The sequence below is a fragment of the Polyodon spathula genome, chromosome 12 (genome assembly GCF_017654505.1).
Source record: "Polyodon spathula isolate WHYD16114869_AA chromosome 12, ASM1765450v1, whole genome shotgun sequence".
NCBI lineage: Eukaryota > Metazoa > Chordata > Actinopteri > Acipenseriformes > Polyodontidae > Polyodon > Polyodon spathula.
The window spans coordinates 8,308,201-8,322,043 of record NC_054545.1 but is presented as its reverse complement, the minus strand read 5'-3'; positions in this window follow the sequence as shown (position 1 = coordinate 8,322,043).

Sequence of the window (13,843 nt, the reverse complement as noted above, 5' to 3'; positions counted from 1 at the left end):
TGCAAAAAAAGTCAGTACGGAGTTACAATTTTGCATGGGTGCTTAGGTGTGAGATTAAATGCATTTTTTAATTGAATTCAGAATCTCATGTGTACAGATGTTTGTAAATGAAATGCAGTGTTGTTAATAAAAGTAGCTACAAAGGACTGGTAAATTAGTTCTTGCAAGAATCTGAGATTCATGCTGATGATACTTTGGTATTACAGCTCTTGTACTTTACAATATGCTTAGCATACAACTCTAACTCTGCTCAAATTAATGTGTCTTTCAATTATGTGAAACATCGAACAGTCAAGCAGCAGTAATCTTTCCCCTTCAATCAGCAATAAAACAATCATGTCAAAAGCCTCCAGACCCATCTGAGATATGTACTGTACAGTATGTGGGATGAAAACAATAAATGTTCAATTCCTTGTGTTTTTCTTTCTTTTTTTTTTCTTACATGCTACATTTTCTTACATGTTACATGCAAATATTCTATATGGGCAATAAAGGTTCCACTCAACCCACAATTCCAAATGAAGGATCTGATATCTGGGTGGAACACTTTTTAAGTGAAACAGCATATCACGCCCCTGTAGCTCTACACACTCTCCGGTGATAATCTTGTTTTCGATAATTTAACTAAAACTCATCAGCTGCCTCAGCTGAAAGTTTTGAAAGTATTGATGACCCTGTAACTTGTTTTATTGATTATTTGTTCTGGTGATGTTGCGTAGTGTAACTGTGACATTGCAGTCAGTTACTGATGTTTGCCAAGTATTATTCTTTTCTTAAATGCAAAGGTATATAAGGAGCACTGCTGCTGGTGTAAGAGTCTAATGAGGTCTGCAGTTAAGTGAACATTCAGAGTAATAGTGCAAGTCAGAATACGACAGCAGGATCCCAATTTTGAAGAACACAGAAAATAATGGAAGACAATGTGCAGCCTCAAGAGCATTGCTATATCTCTGATGATGTGGTTTTGAACAGAGCAAACACTGGATGCTGACACAATTTGGTTAGCCCTGACCAATCCATGGAAAGTGGGAGTCTAAAAGGGTTAGCAAGTCAAGAGAAACGGACTTCTTTTATGTGAAACCCCCTTCCAAAAACACCTTCCAAAAATCTAATTTCAACTTGCCCTGCTTCTGCACTCATTTTATTCCTTTTCTTTTTTTTCTTGTCCCCAGTTCAGATGATGTCGTTTTGTAAGATATCTAATTCATTCTGGTAAATAACTGAGATTGTTCTCAGGTAAGCATTCATTTTAAAGTGCTTCCATATTTATTGGGACTGCTTTCTACACAGTAAATTTCCCATTGGTATTGTCAGTTGTTTCTGCAATTGTTATATAAACAATATGGCAGGTGTACAGAGATGAAAATTTCATATAAATTTGAATTATGCATTGCAACTGTGTGTATGTGTAAGAAAGTGTACAGGTTTGTAAGATTCGTTTCTAAGTGCCATTTGTATCTCAGATATGCAAGACTTCTGAAGCCTCAGAAGGTTAAATGAAGGTTTATTATATAAAAAATGTGTTTAATAGAGAAAATATTGAAAAGTTTGGAAGAATATATTTTAAGCAAACATGGATAGTGGTGCTGCCAATGTGTACTGTAAGTACATTTTGACATATATGAAGAAAAACATTTGAGTTTGCAGTGATAGTGAGGGATAACGTCAGGTTATTGTAATAGTAAGTTAATGAAGTTTTTTTTTTTTTTTTTAATTAATGATTTTCTACATTATTATCTTTACTAAAGCATTTTATAACAGTATTAAAGTAGAACAGATACACAGTCAATGTTTTATACAATGAATGGTTTTCAGATGGATAAAGTTTCTTACATTACGTTTACTGAAAATCTGGAATACCGCAAACTATTAACCTTAATTATAAGGATTTTCTAGAGTCACTGAAATAAAACATATTACAGACTTAAGAACCATACATTAGATGTTAAAATCACAATACCTATTCTGTCCGAATGTGAACACAAATTTTCATAGTGGCAATATTTTCTTTAGCACTGACCACTTAATTACTTTTTGTGCAACTAAACTTCACTGTAAATTCGAATAAATCAGGCTACTTAAGCTAAGTGGCTGGAGATAATGGGTCTTTCAATTAATTTGCAAAAAGTTGCACATGTACAGTAGGAATCCCAAAACTGGCTGCTTCGGCCAATTGGAGAACAGATATCCATACATTAATTAAGCAGCAAAAATCCAACCCAAAACAAATAACTATACCCTTGACCATGCATTAATACTGCTAAACATTCAATTCGAAACACAGCTCATCTCACAGATCCAGACTTACTGTGGTGCTGCCTTCTTCATCCTTAGCTCACAATTTCTGTCCTCTTAACACAGCCCAGTGAGGTTTGCTTACTAGTATTTAAACTTGCTTTCCAGAACGGATTTGTTTAATCAATCTGAAAGACAAAGTTAGAATAATTACATGACGTACTGTATAACTTAGAAAACACAGTGAAATCCAGGTAAGATGCTGTTGTCTTTATGTATGACTGCTTAAGCAGCAACTGCTTGTCCAGCGCTTTGTTTTTGACATGCACTAGAATTTCTGCAGATCCGCTTGTGAAACTGTCAAGGCCAAGACATTTCAGACATTTTGGGGTTTTTTCCATTTCATTTGAAGAAAACTGAAAGAGAAAGAGAGAAAAAATATTTGTATGATGTAATGAAAGATAACGCATAATGCATCAATATTTTGTGTACCACCAGGAAAAAATAATTTTACTTATTTTAATTATTTTACTTTACTTATTGGTATTTTTATCATAATCTTCACAAGCAAAAGTCTAACCTACATATTGTCATTTGACAGAAGGTCTTGAGGGAGGGATGGAATTGGCTTGCCAACATTATCATTAGTAGGGTGTATGCACACTGTGGTTACAGGGACAGGTGTATTGAATACACTAGTGTTTGCTGTTCCACTAGCTTTCTCAGCAGAATCACATTATCAAATTGAATATCATAACAGCAATTGTAATTTTGTATATACAGGCAAATATAGCTTTCCTTGTTTCCATTAAAATCAAAACAGTCAGACAAACTGTAGTGACACAAATTAAGGGATTTTATCGTCCATTAGTCTGTATTCATCTCCTAGGTTACTATTGTAATGGTAAAACCATCTGAATGGTACTTTTAAATGTTCTTGTTTTTTTGTTTTTGTTTTTTTTCTAGGAAAGCAGTGCAACTGTGGCAAGCCAAAATAGAAATGCCTCTTCATAACTCTAAAAGTAATTGCACTGAGTTGGGATTTTGAACAATTTGACTAACAATGAATGTATTGTTGAGTTTTTGGTGGTTTTTATATATAAAGAGTTACCTACCACTAACTAGTCAAAATCACATCTCTAGAATTCCAGTTACATGCAATTTTGCTGTTGTTAGCAAATAATTGTTACCATTTTGTATTATCACAAGGTTTGTGCTAATTATGTCTGTTATTGTACATGTTATAAAAAAAATATAAATTATTAGCGACCAACCAGCTGCAAATATTTACCCGTAAAAATTATCAAAAGGTACCCTATTCACTCACAGTGGATTTATGTAGCTGTGCAATTGCATTGTGTAGATACAGCTCACAATTAGCATATTACTAACAGGTGCAACTCATATTTGCATAAAAGGTTTAGAGTTAAATTAATACGTTTAATAGCCACCTGAGAAAATCATGTTGTGATTTAATTGGATACCAGAGTAATTTATTGTGAGCCCTGTTTATTAAATGCTTCTTTCATCTATGCATTTTTTTAATTGGAGGAATTCATTAAGATTTGCTTTCAGGCATCTGATTAGATGGGAATTATCCGATTTATCTGTTTGCTTTTTATTGAGATAAGAAGTTAAATGGTGCAAAATGTGGTACTATTATGGAGTCATCATTTTCTGAATCTGAACATTTGTGTTTTCTCCATATGATATTGTTTTGTTTTCGTTTTTTTTTGTTAGAGTGACCAATTATTATTTTGTATTTATTTTCCCCAAATTTGAATTGTCCAATGTGATGCCCCCTTCGGGGTCCCCAACAAAATTCGGTCTCTTTGCATAGCCTGGATGTGAACTGGAAATGTCCAAGCTGTGACAAATCCTGCACTCCCAATGGCATCACTTAACCTGGATGAGCCACTTGGGGAACCCCCATGCTCTACTGTTTTAGGAAAGGTAGACAACACCACAGTATTCACTGTAAGTAAAAAATCTTCCAGTTTGTGTTAAACTGTGTCTGTTTTTTAAAGTCTGTATATGAAAACATGAGTATGTCTGTCTATCACATGAGCATGTCTGTCTATCCCAATCATACAGTTGTTTCTGAATGAATTTGGCTATAACACACTACACATTTAATTGTATTCACATATATTATATACAAATATGTTTAACTTTTGGATACTGTGAAATTATGAGGACAGTATGTATTGAAGTCCTCTCTAGTTATTTAAAGTGCAGGGATAATAGCTGTCACTCCCTCACATTTTACTATAGGCTTGGTCTGAGCTTGTTCAGGACCATCGCTTAGGATGATGAAGTAGTTCATTCCTATATATTCTATTTTCATATATACGAAAGTATTTTATAAATAGTGCTGTCAGAAGCATAAACAAATATAACGAGAATTGATCATATTGTGCTGCTCTACTTTGAGTCAGGCAGAACCCTAGGCTATTGGTTTTCGAGAGAGGGTGGGCGTGACTATCCAAGAACATTTCCTTATTCTAAAGATGGAGGAGTGGATTATTATGGTTCCCAAAAACGTTCTGTTTCAACAACCTTCTTAATTAGTTAAATCTTTCCTGATTTAATATGTGAAAGTCAGCCACACAGAACTACTTGTTGAATAAATAAAAAAATAAAAAATAAAAAAAAAGATGTTGCTGCCATCCAAGTCTTATTACTGTGGTATTTGTAACAAACCAAGCACCCAGAAAATGCATTCACAAGTAGTTTCACTCATGGGTGGCATTATTTTGGTTTTTCATATGAATGGTGCAGGTCTGTAGCCACTGCAATGTGACATGGCTTGTCTCTAAAGGAGCTACACCTAATGTAAGTCAGATCCAGGCAGCCAAAGGAACTTAAAAAACAAAGTAGTCACATGTGGTTTTGTAATATAACTGCCCATAGGGAAACATAGCTAATTTAAAGTTAACACATACATTTAAAGGATACATACCTTTACCATATATGAATATTATAGAGTAGTCACGTTAAAAAATAGTCAAAAGGCACATTCTTTTATCCATAATTTGTTTCAAAATAATCTTGACTGGCAATCATGGTCCAAGATTTAATTTCTACACCACCTCAATCACAATAAAAAGGTTGTACACAAGTTTATACAAGGAAGTATGTTAACTAAGTAATAACCAGCTACACAACAGACATGTAAACAATGTGGGCTGTAACAAAATGTATGCTAAATATTTTTACCCAGGCTGGAAAACCTAGTTTGCGACACAGCTTAGCATAGCTAGTTTATTATAATTGAGCCACTTTAACACTGAGAAATTGCATCCAATAAATAGTCTGAATTACTATGTTGTATTGGGAGTATTGTGAGGTCCTTTCTAACAGCTTTAAAGGACCATGTCTGATCTTAGGACAGCAGTCTGGAGACCACTAGGAAAGTGTGTGGATCTTTGTCAGGGATTGATGCGGCCTAGTGTCAGCTCAGCCTACTCCCAGATGGTTCAGTTGTATTTCTAAACTCAGTAGATTGAGTCTCATAGTTGAGCCTGGAGGTTTATTCCTGAGTTAGCAACTATTACAGCCCTTATGGTACCAGAGCTTCAAGGACTGCTGATGCATCATTTGTCTTATATTTCTACCTTTTCTTTAACAATAAAAATGTAATTGACATCGAGGCGAGTATGCCCAGTGTGTATCAATCTTGCAAGCCAGCTGTTTTTTTTTTTTTCCATTATCATTGATCTCTGTAAATTAATACAAATGAAATTTGAATTGCTATCTTTAAATGTGCAGTGCATACACCCCAACCTCTTTATAAAGTTACCTGCATGTTACGTGTCACACTATTGCTCAATTAAGAATCCATGGATGAAGTGAATTTGTGTGATTGTTATTCCATTTCCAGTATCTGTATTCATTGTAAATACAAAAACAGGATGGTATTTGGTATGGCTACTGTGTGTTTGAACCACAGTGAATGTGGCATTCCCTTATAAAGGTTTGTTGCAGTATACCAAAGTGTAGTAAAGCAGAGTAAAAGTATAGTTAAACAAAGTAATATTCTTGCACTTGTATACAGTAAGTACCTCCAATATTTGATAATTTATTGATTCACATATTGTGTTCTTTTTGGTAGTACTGTACCTTTAAGATCAAATGTACCATAGGAGAAATTACAAGAGGCACCTTGCACAGGTCATGCAACTGTGTAATATTTTAAAAAGGAGTTGAAAAACAATCTCGTCAAAGCCATTTCAACCAAAACCTTCTGTTAGCTATTCAGATAAGGCTGAACGATGGACATTTCTGGTATGCAGAGGATTCCTGATCAGTTTGTAACCTGTGAATACTGTATGTGATGGGATTATTCAGCATGTAGCTGTTTGTTCTGATATAGGTAGTCCTAAAATACTAATAGTTCTCATAGTCTCCCTGCAAAGTTAAAATCTAAATTACATACATAGTTGGTGTTACTGTATTATTTTGGTTTAGTGACTTGAGCACTAAAACAAATTGAAAAACTGTTATTAATTCATATTTCTGTTCAGTACCCATAACAGTATTTTTATTGCATATATTTTTATTATGCATTACTGTGGCAAAGTGGCTTTCACTGTGCAGGTGCAGGAGTGATGCGGTGATCAATGAAAGGCAGACAACAAGAATCCAAAGAGCTAGGAGGTTTATTTATAATGCTGGTCTGGTGACTGTAAATAATAATCCCAGAAAACACTCAGCAACGTGTATTGCACTGTTCTCATAAAGGGTTTGCAGTCCCAAATAATAAACACAGTCAATTACACACACAATATACAAACACGGTCACCTGTCCTAGGTGGGTGCTGTAGTGCTCATGGAGCAATACAATATATATCGTGATACAGATGTAGTGATGTCTGGGTTTGTGTTGGCTTCTGGCGACAGAATGAATTTTCAGGCCATCCGGTCCAGGGTACACTGTACCTTTTACTTAGTGCCCTCACCGGTCGGGAGAAAGATGTACCACAAAGATTAATTATATTTCTGTCACAATTACATATTTAAACTATGGTATTTGAATTGCACAGTGCAGTTTTCATTAAGATACATTTGGTAATGCTAGTTCCATTATAAATGGTTATTCGGTTTATAAGAATTATGTAAAATATTATTTCAAACATGTAATGTGAGTCATTGTAATTATTTAATTATTGTGTGTATCTACAGTAGAACTGCTGATTGCATAATAAGCAATATGGTTGATAGATATAACCACTTAGAAATTCTGCCAAAAGTAAAGGGACATTACTGGGAATTTTTTCTGGTTTTGTGTATCTACTTCATGGGAATCAGGGCTATTAAATTAAGTTTATTTCTGCTTTAGTAAGCAGGAAGCATTTTTCAATGTCTTTGAGACTAAAAAACACAAACAAGCAGTTTGCAACCTATATTATATGTATTTAGAAATCATTTAAAAAAACATAATGTATCCTCTTGTACCATTATCACAGCGGGGCCTCCAATATTCTGAAATGTTCTGCTTCATGTTTGTCTGTCACTACATTTCAACCAAGCAAAAAATAGAAACTTGAGATGTTTTAATGTTGTTCTATTTATTACCTTTTGTTATTTCTGCTTCAATTAGATTGTGTTTTTATTCATATTTGAAACACACATTTGTAAAATGTTAAAAATGAAATCATTGATCATTTGCTTTATCTTTTGTGTTGCACCTTATCATGCCTGAACTGCACTGAAATAGGCTATGATATAAAACACAATGAAATTCAAGCACCTTCATCACTAGGGGTTTCTATACTGATTTTTATTTAAAACAGTCCCTGCTGGTTTTGCCTCCCTACTCCATGGGAGCGCCAGAGCCAATGCAACACTCCTGTCAGAATCCCTAGTGAAGACCAGCTACTTCACACAGCCAAGAACCTTCACTGCATCACTCACCCTGCACACCACACTGTTGTGCTTTTACCAGGTCAGCCAATCAGGGACCCCTTGGTTTCTATAATCTTTCCCAAATGTATTTTTAGTTATATGAATTACTGCTTAAGGGTCTCTGTAAGGGTTTTTAGTAGGCTAAGTGTTTAGAGACAGTTAATATAATTGACTAAGGGTGTTAGAACACTAAAAGTAGTCTTTATCTTCCTGGTAAAAGCAGTCCCTTTTGTAACAACACAATTCAGGCATGCATTATCAAAAGTGTCGAGTTATTTTACCATCCTTTTTCTCCCAAATTTAACCTGTTCAATGATGTTGCCTTTCAGCAACTCTATACTGGCACAGCTTTACCAGTTGATCCATTTGAGGATCTCCATTTGTAATGCAATGTAAAAATGTATTATAATAGTAGACATTTTAAAATCCCCTGAGTGTATTTGTTTTACTGTGTGACTTTTACTGCTGGAAAACAAGAGAAAGTATTACAGGTTTCCAAGCACACCAGATAAGTACCTCTGTATACCCTCAGTGCTGAGTAACTGATAAACATGTTTTTTATTTCCAGTATACCATGAATTTTACAATCGGTCATAAAATATTTATGGAATACGACCCAGGAAAACAGGCTAGCTTATCTAAATTAAGGACATTACTTTGTTGTTGTTCCGTGAACTGTATTTGTTGCTGAGTGTCCCTTGTGAATCTTGACTGCATTTACAAAACATTGTAAATTATTAGTTGTTTGTTACACTACTCAAAAGCCCATGCTGCCCCAAGTTTCCATTAGGTTGAGCTCTAGTTCACTGGGTGTTGGTGTTTCAATAATTTTGTGATTTGGAAGCAGACATGGAGTGTATAGGAGATGTTGGTTCATTTTGGAGAATGTAGTAATATTAATACTACTAATACTACTACTACTACTACTACTAATAATAATAATAATAATAATAATAATAATAATAATAATAATAATAATATATATATTTTTTAAATGGTCACTTTATCATGATCTCTACCTAACATCAGTTTAGAACAATGTTCATCCTATCACAGCCTTGACACTAAAGACTCTACATGGTGCTGGAAGGTGTTTCAAGGGATTCATTTTGCTTTTCCTTTCCTTCTTATAAGAGTTTAAAAGTAAATTAATAACAGTAGGAAAATACTTTTTTTGTTTTGCATCATTAAGCCTGGTAAAATCATACACACAGAAAGGACTTCATCAATCATGAAGACTTTTACAATGGTTCTTTGCTTGTATCACTTGCAATCAGTCACTTCCAGTCTGCAACAGAAAAAAATAAATGCTTTCCTTCCAACAACCTTGTATGTTTCTGCACAAGTTTGGTAAATATATTTACACACAAGACCACAGGGTCTAGTTTAACTAAAACGGACACCCTCAAACTCCTCAACCTGCTCTAAACACTGCATTTGTATTGTATTTCGTGTTCTGAAGGGGTCATTAAATCATGCAAGCTGGATTGCTCACTCCTGCAGATTTATTAACATTTTCAGATTTCTCAGTGCAAACCTCTGTAGTCATTTTCTTCCCAAATAACACTGGATGTAGTTGCTTTCTGGAAAATACATGCTCGAGTAATCTCCATCTGTCATGAGTTTTTGAAGTAGTAAATCAATGACAATGCACTTTGCATTCAACAGCAGAATTAAGTTATCTGAAAGAAAATCTGGGAATACAGATTCAAGAACTTCTCAGAACCTTTGTAAAACATTCAATTGTCATTTTAATTTATTTTCTCTTTTAAGGGAGTGACAGTCAAAGACCAGTGGCTGAGTGCCCTGTTGTAATTGTAATGGTGTAACTAGAGACATCTGCAATCCTGCCCTCTGACATTAATCCCAATTATTGAGTGTGTAGGGATTACACTGGATGTCAGTCAATGTTGACATTAATCCAGCTAGTGTGTGCCACACAGATAGAAACTGACAGCTCTAAATCCAAGGTAGTGTTAGGATAATAATGATATCCTTATCCAGTCAGTGTTGACTGACACACAGTTTTCCCAAGTTAAACCATTTTTCCACAACACGTCTTGAAGGAAGACTAACAGGACCCTTGCATTGCACTGAAGTAAAATGGATGACTTCAACAGTACTGTATTGATGGTTTTCTTTTTGTCACTGTAGAACACAGCAAGGAGGTAAACTGCCAGTCTTCCAGAAAGCTTATGGATTTTATCGATCACAAGGGAGAATTTCTCATCTCCCACAAGTTCTTTGATAATCGCTCGGTGGTGAGCGAACACTTCGGGGAAATACTTCTCTTCCAATTGGTGCTTGTCTGGATAAGTATGCACTACAGAGCAAGTACATCGCTTGAGCCTTGGACCTCATTCATCGGAATTCCCTCAAAATGTAGTGCACGCACCAGATCGTGTGGAAAATCTGCTGCTTCTTCTTTCTTTTGTTTCATCCTTCCTAGACATGACTCAGTTGTAGACTGTGATACTCATTCCTGAGTTTCTTTCCATTTGAGATGTGTCTGGATGTTTAAATTTTCAGAAATGCAATTTAATTTGGCACTTATTTCTGTCAAATCTGGCAGTGCAGAATGTCAACATCCTCCTGATTAGACTTTTTGACTGTTCCAAACTCAAGATCAGGATGTTCACAGCACTACTCCTGCGTAGCCTTTCTTTATCGACCCATTGTTTTATCATACGTCTCTTCTGGTAGCTACTGGGTGTATTGCTAGCTAACAACCACGAAAGAGAACATTACTGCATGCGTACTACATAGAATTCCTCAACTTTGACCTTAAGTACTATAAACCGAACCCATTAGCTGACGGTATCAATGACTGTAGCTGTCTAGTTAACATTAGTTCAGTACATGCCTCATTGCACATTCACAAAACAAACACCAAAGGAACAACACATTTTTTGCATACTCTCAGAGTGGTCACTCTAGCTATGTTTCGATTTTTATCGATGGGAATTTTTTTTTTGTTGGTCTGTAGCCTGTGGTACCATATGGTAATTGTGTTCACAGTAATTATGTTGCATTGCATATAGTATATACCATATAACTGTGCCGGCTGTTAAACAGCAATTAACTGAAAATAGGATTATGTCCATTATTTTATTTACAAAGACAAAATACTTGACAGTTTCTGTAGTTGAAACCAATGTAATTAGTCCACGTTCCTAACCCTTTCCATCACTAGCCAGACTAGTTTTCTAATGAACTGTTAAGTAATTTCTCAGTTCTTTTTGTTTTATCATGTTTATGGTAACCCGAAGAGGACATTCCATAAATATACCTTTAACAGTCATTAGCATGCTGACAGATGGCTGTACCTATATAGCTTTGCTGTCAAACTCTGTGATGCATGATTTTGATAGCGTTAAGCACTACAGTTTATTCCAAATCTTAAACTATAAAAAGCCATGCCTCAACTATAGTGTTTTTTTGTTTTTTTTTTCTTTTCAGGAATAGGAGGAAGGAAGCACAACTGAGCAGTTTTGCAGCGTCTGATTTTGCTTTCTTTTCATGTTTGGCTGAATGGGACAATGTTGCCTTTTTCTTGCAAACACTTTGGGCTTCTTCCCAAGTAGCTGAAGCACAACCAGATTTGTTTTTGTTTCCTTTTTTTGCATTTCAATCTTTCAGAAAAGCAGACCGAGTGAATGTTTTCTGGTGTGTTTTGTTTTGTTCCAGTTGAAAGCATCAAGCTGTTCCACAACATGTAAATTAACTACCCCCCCCCCCCCCCCCCCCCATATTTCATTTTTGCACAACAGAGAAAAAAAAAGAATGAGGTGCCAAACAGCAAAAGCAAATCAAATGCGTGATTATGGCAAGGCAAGTTTCCATCCAATATGGTTTGGTTTTCATTCCATTCTTTAAATGTTAAAATCAAATGTATCCATTTCTTTTCATGAAAAAAATGTGGAAATAAGAATAATCAATTATAGATGGATTAATAATGTGGTTGTTTTTTCTGTATTTTTAGCAATTCATTTAAAAAAAATTGTTTTTGAGCAACAACTTCAGAAGGCTGTTTTTTTTTTAAATAAATAACCTATTTCTGTTGTTAAATGCAGAATATAAAAATTGCTTATTCTTTTGCATTCAATCCAATATTGATGAACTGGCAACAGCAGGCAGACATAATACACATTTTTTGTATTATATTGTAAATTAGAATTTGGTAAATTTTAAGATTATCCAACACAAAATTGTTATTCAGCAAATTCTATTAGCTAATGAAAAAATGAACTGGATTAGTTACCAATCAGTTACCATGGAAACTCATTATGAGTCCAAATGATAGGCATTCTAAAATCTTCTGTTCTGAATGTCAGTTTTGTAATGAACTCGCTTGGTAGTTTACTGAGTTGAATACTATGAACTGCATCTGTCTGAAGACGGGGTACCACTGTTTTGTGTAAATAATGCTGTCGTGACTACTTAGTGACTCCCTAGGGGTTGTATTTTTGACTCCTTCTGCACTGTGAACCATCAAAATGACCAGCAAAATGAGTGCCACATTGGTCTTTGGACATATAGACAGTGTGCGATACTTGGATTATTATTTTTTTAATTTATTTTTTTTCTGTTTTTGTAGATTAAGTTTGTTATTATTAGTAGTCTTAGCAGTAGTAGTAGTATTACTGCAGTAATTTATATAGGCCAATGGCCTTACAAATTATAGTCTAATGTTAACTTTAAATGTTACCACAAATTAATATTATGATATAAATTGTTAGAAAGACTTCTGGTGATAGGAGTTGTTTAGACTAAAGCAAGATGTCACTATCGTGGTTTAATGTTGTCTTACCTCTTCACACTGTCTGCACTTCAACCTCCTCCAGAGGTGGTCTAGAGCTGGCATGGGCAATTCACACTGATGAAAATGTAGCTTTCGTGCCTGTACTGTACTGAGCAGTCATAGCTTAGTGTGAATGGAGTACAGGACACTCAGCCGCTTTCTGCAATTCTAAAATCTATAAGAAGTTTATATATAAAAACATGATTAAAGTATTTGTTGATGCATTGGGCCATGGTGGCTGCTTCCCTGCACACTGCAATTTGGGTATCTAAAAGCAAGTAGTAACATGCACGGCCCAGTGCATTTAATAACTTCTATTCATTAGCTGTATGATGGGAAAATAATAACATCAAACCCTTCCATTAGCTTGTAAAACAAATTACATTTAGCATTTTAGATTAGGGCATGGACATTAAATGGAGGGAACAGAGACCAGCCTTCACAAGGACATGGTATTTGCCAGCTAACAACAGTTAATATTGTTGGTTGAGGCAGGGAATTTACAGCTGAAACAATTTTAATTGAGCTATTTTCACTCAAGCCAAATTTATCTGTTTAATTTAAGTTTGAATGCATGTCTTTCTAAACAATATTCTTATCCTATAAAATAAATAAACATAATGTATCAATTTGTACAGTGTATTGCATTGCTTTTATTGTTTGTAAATATTGTCAATCATTTGAATTGTTTTTTAGATTAATTATAACTTAACTAAAATTAAATTATTAAGCAACAACAGGATTTTATCATTTTCATTTCTCATCTGTCCTGAGAACGTACAAAAAGTTGACTAAAGAAGTATTTTGTGAAAAGGCAATAGTCTGTGAGGTAACCACTGGCCTGGTAGGACCACTTTGCACTATACATAGGATAGTTAATACTTAATACTTAAATCTGTT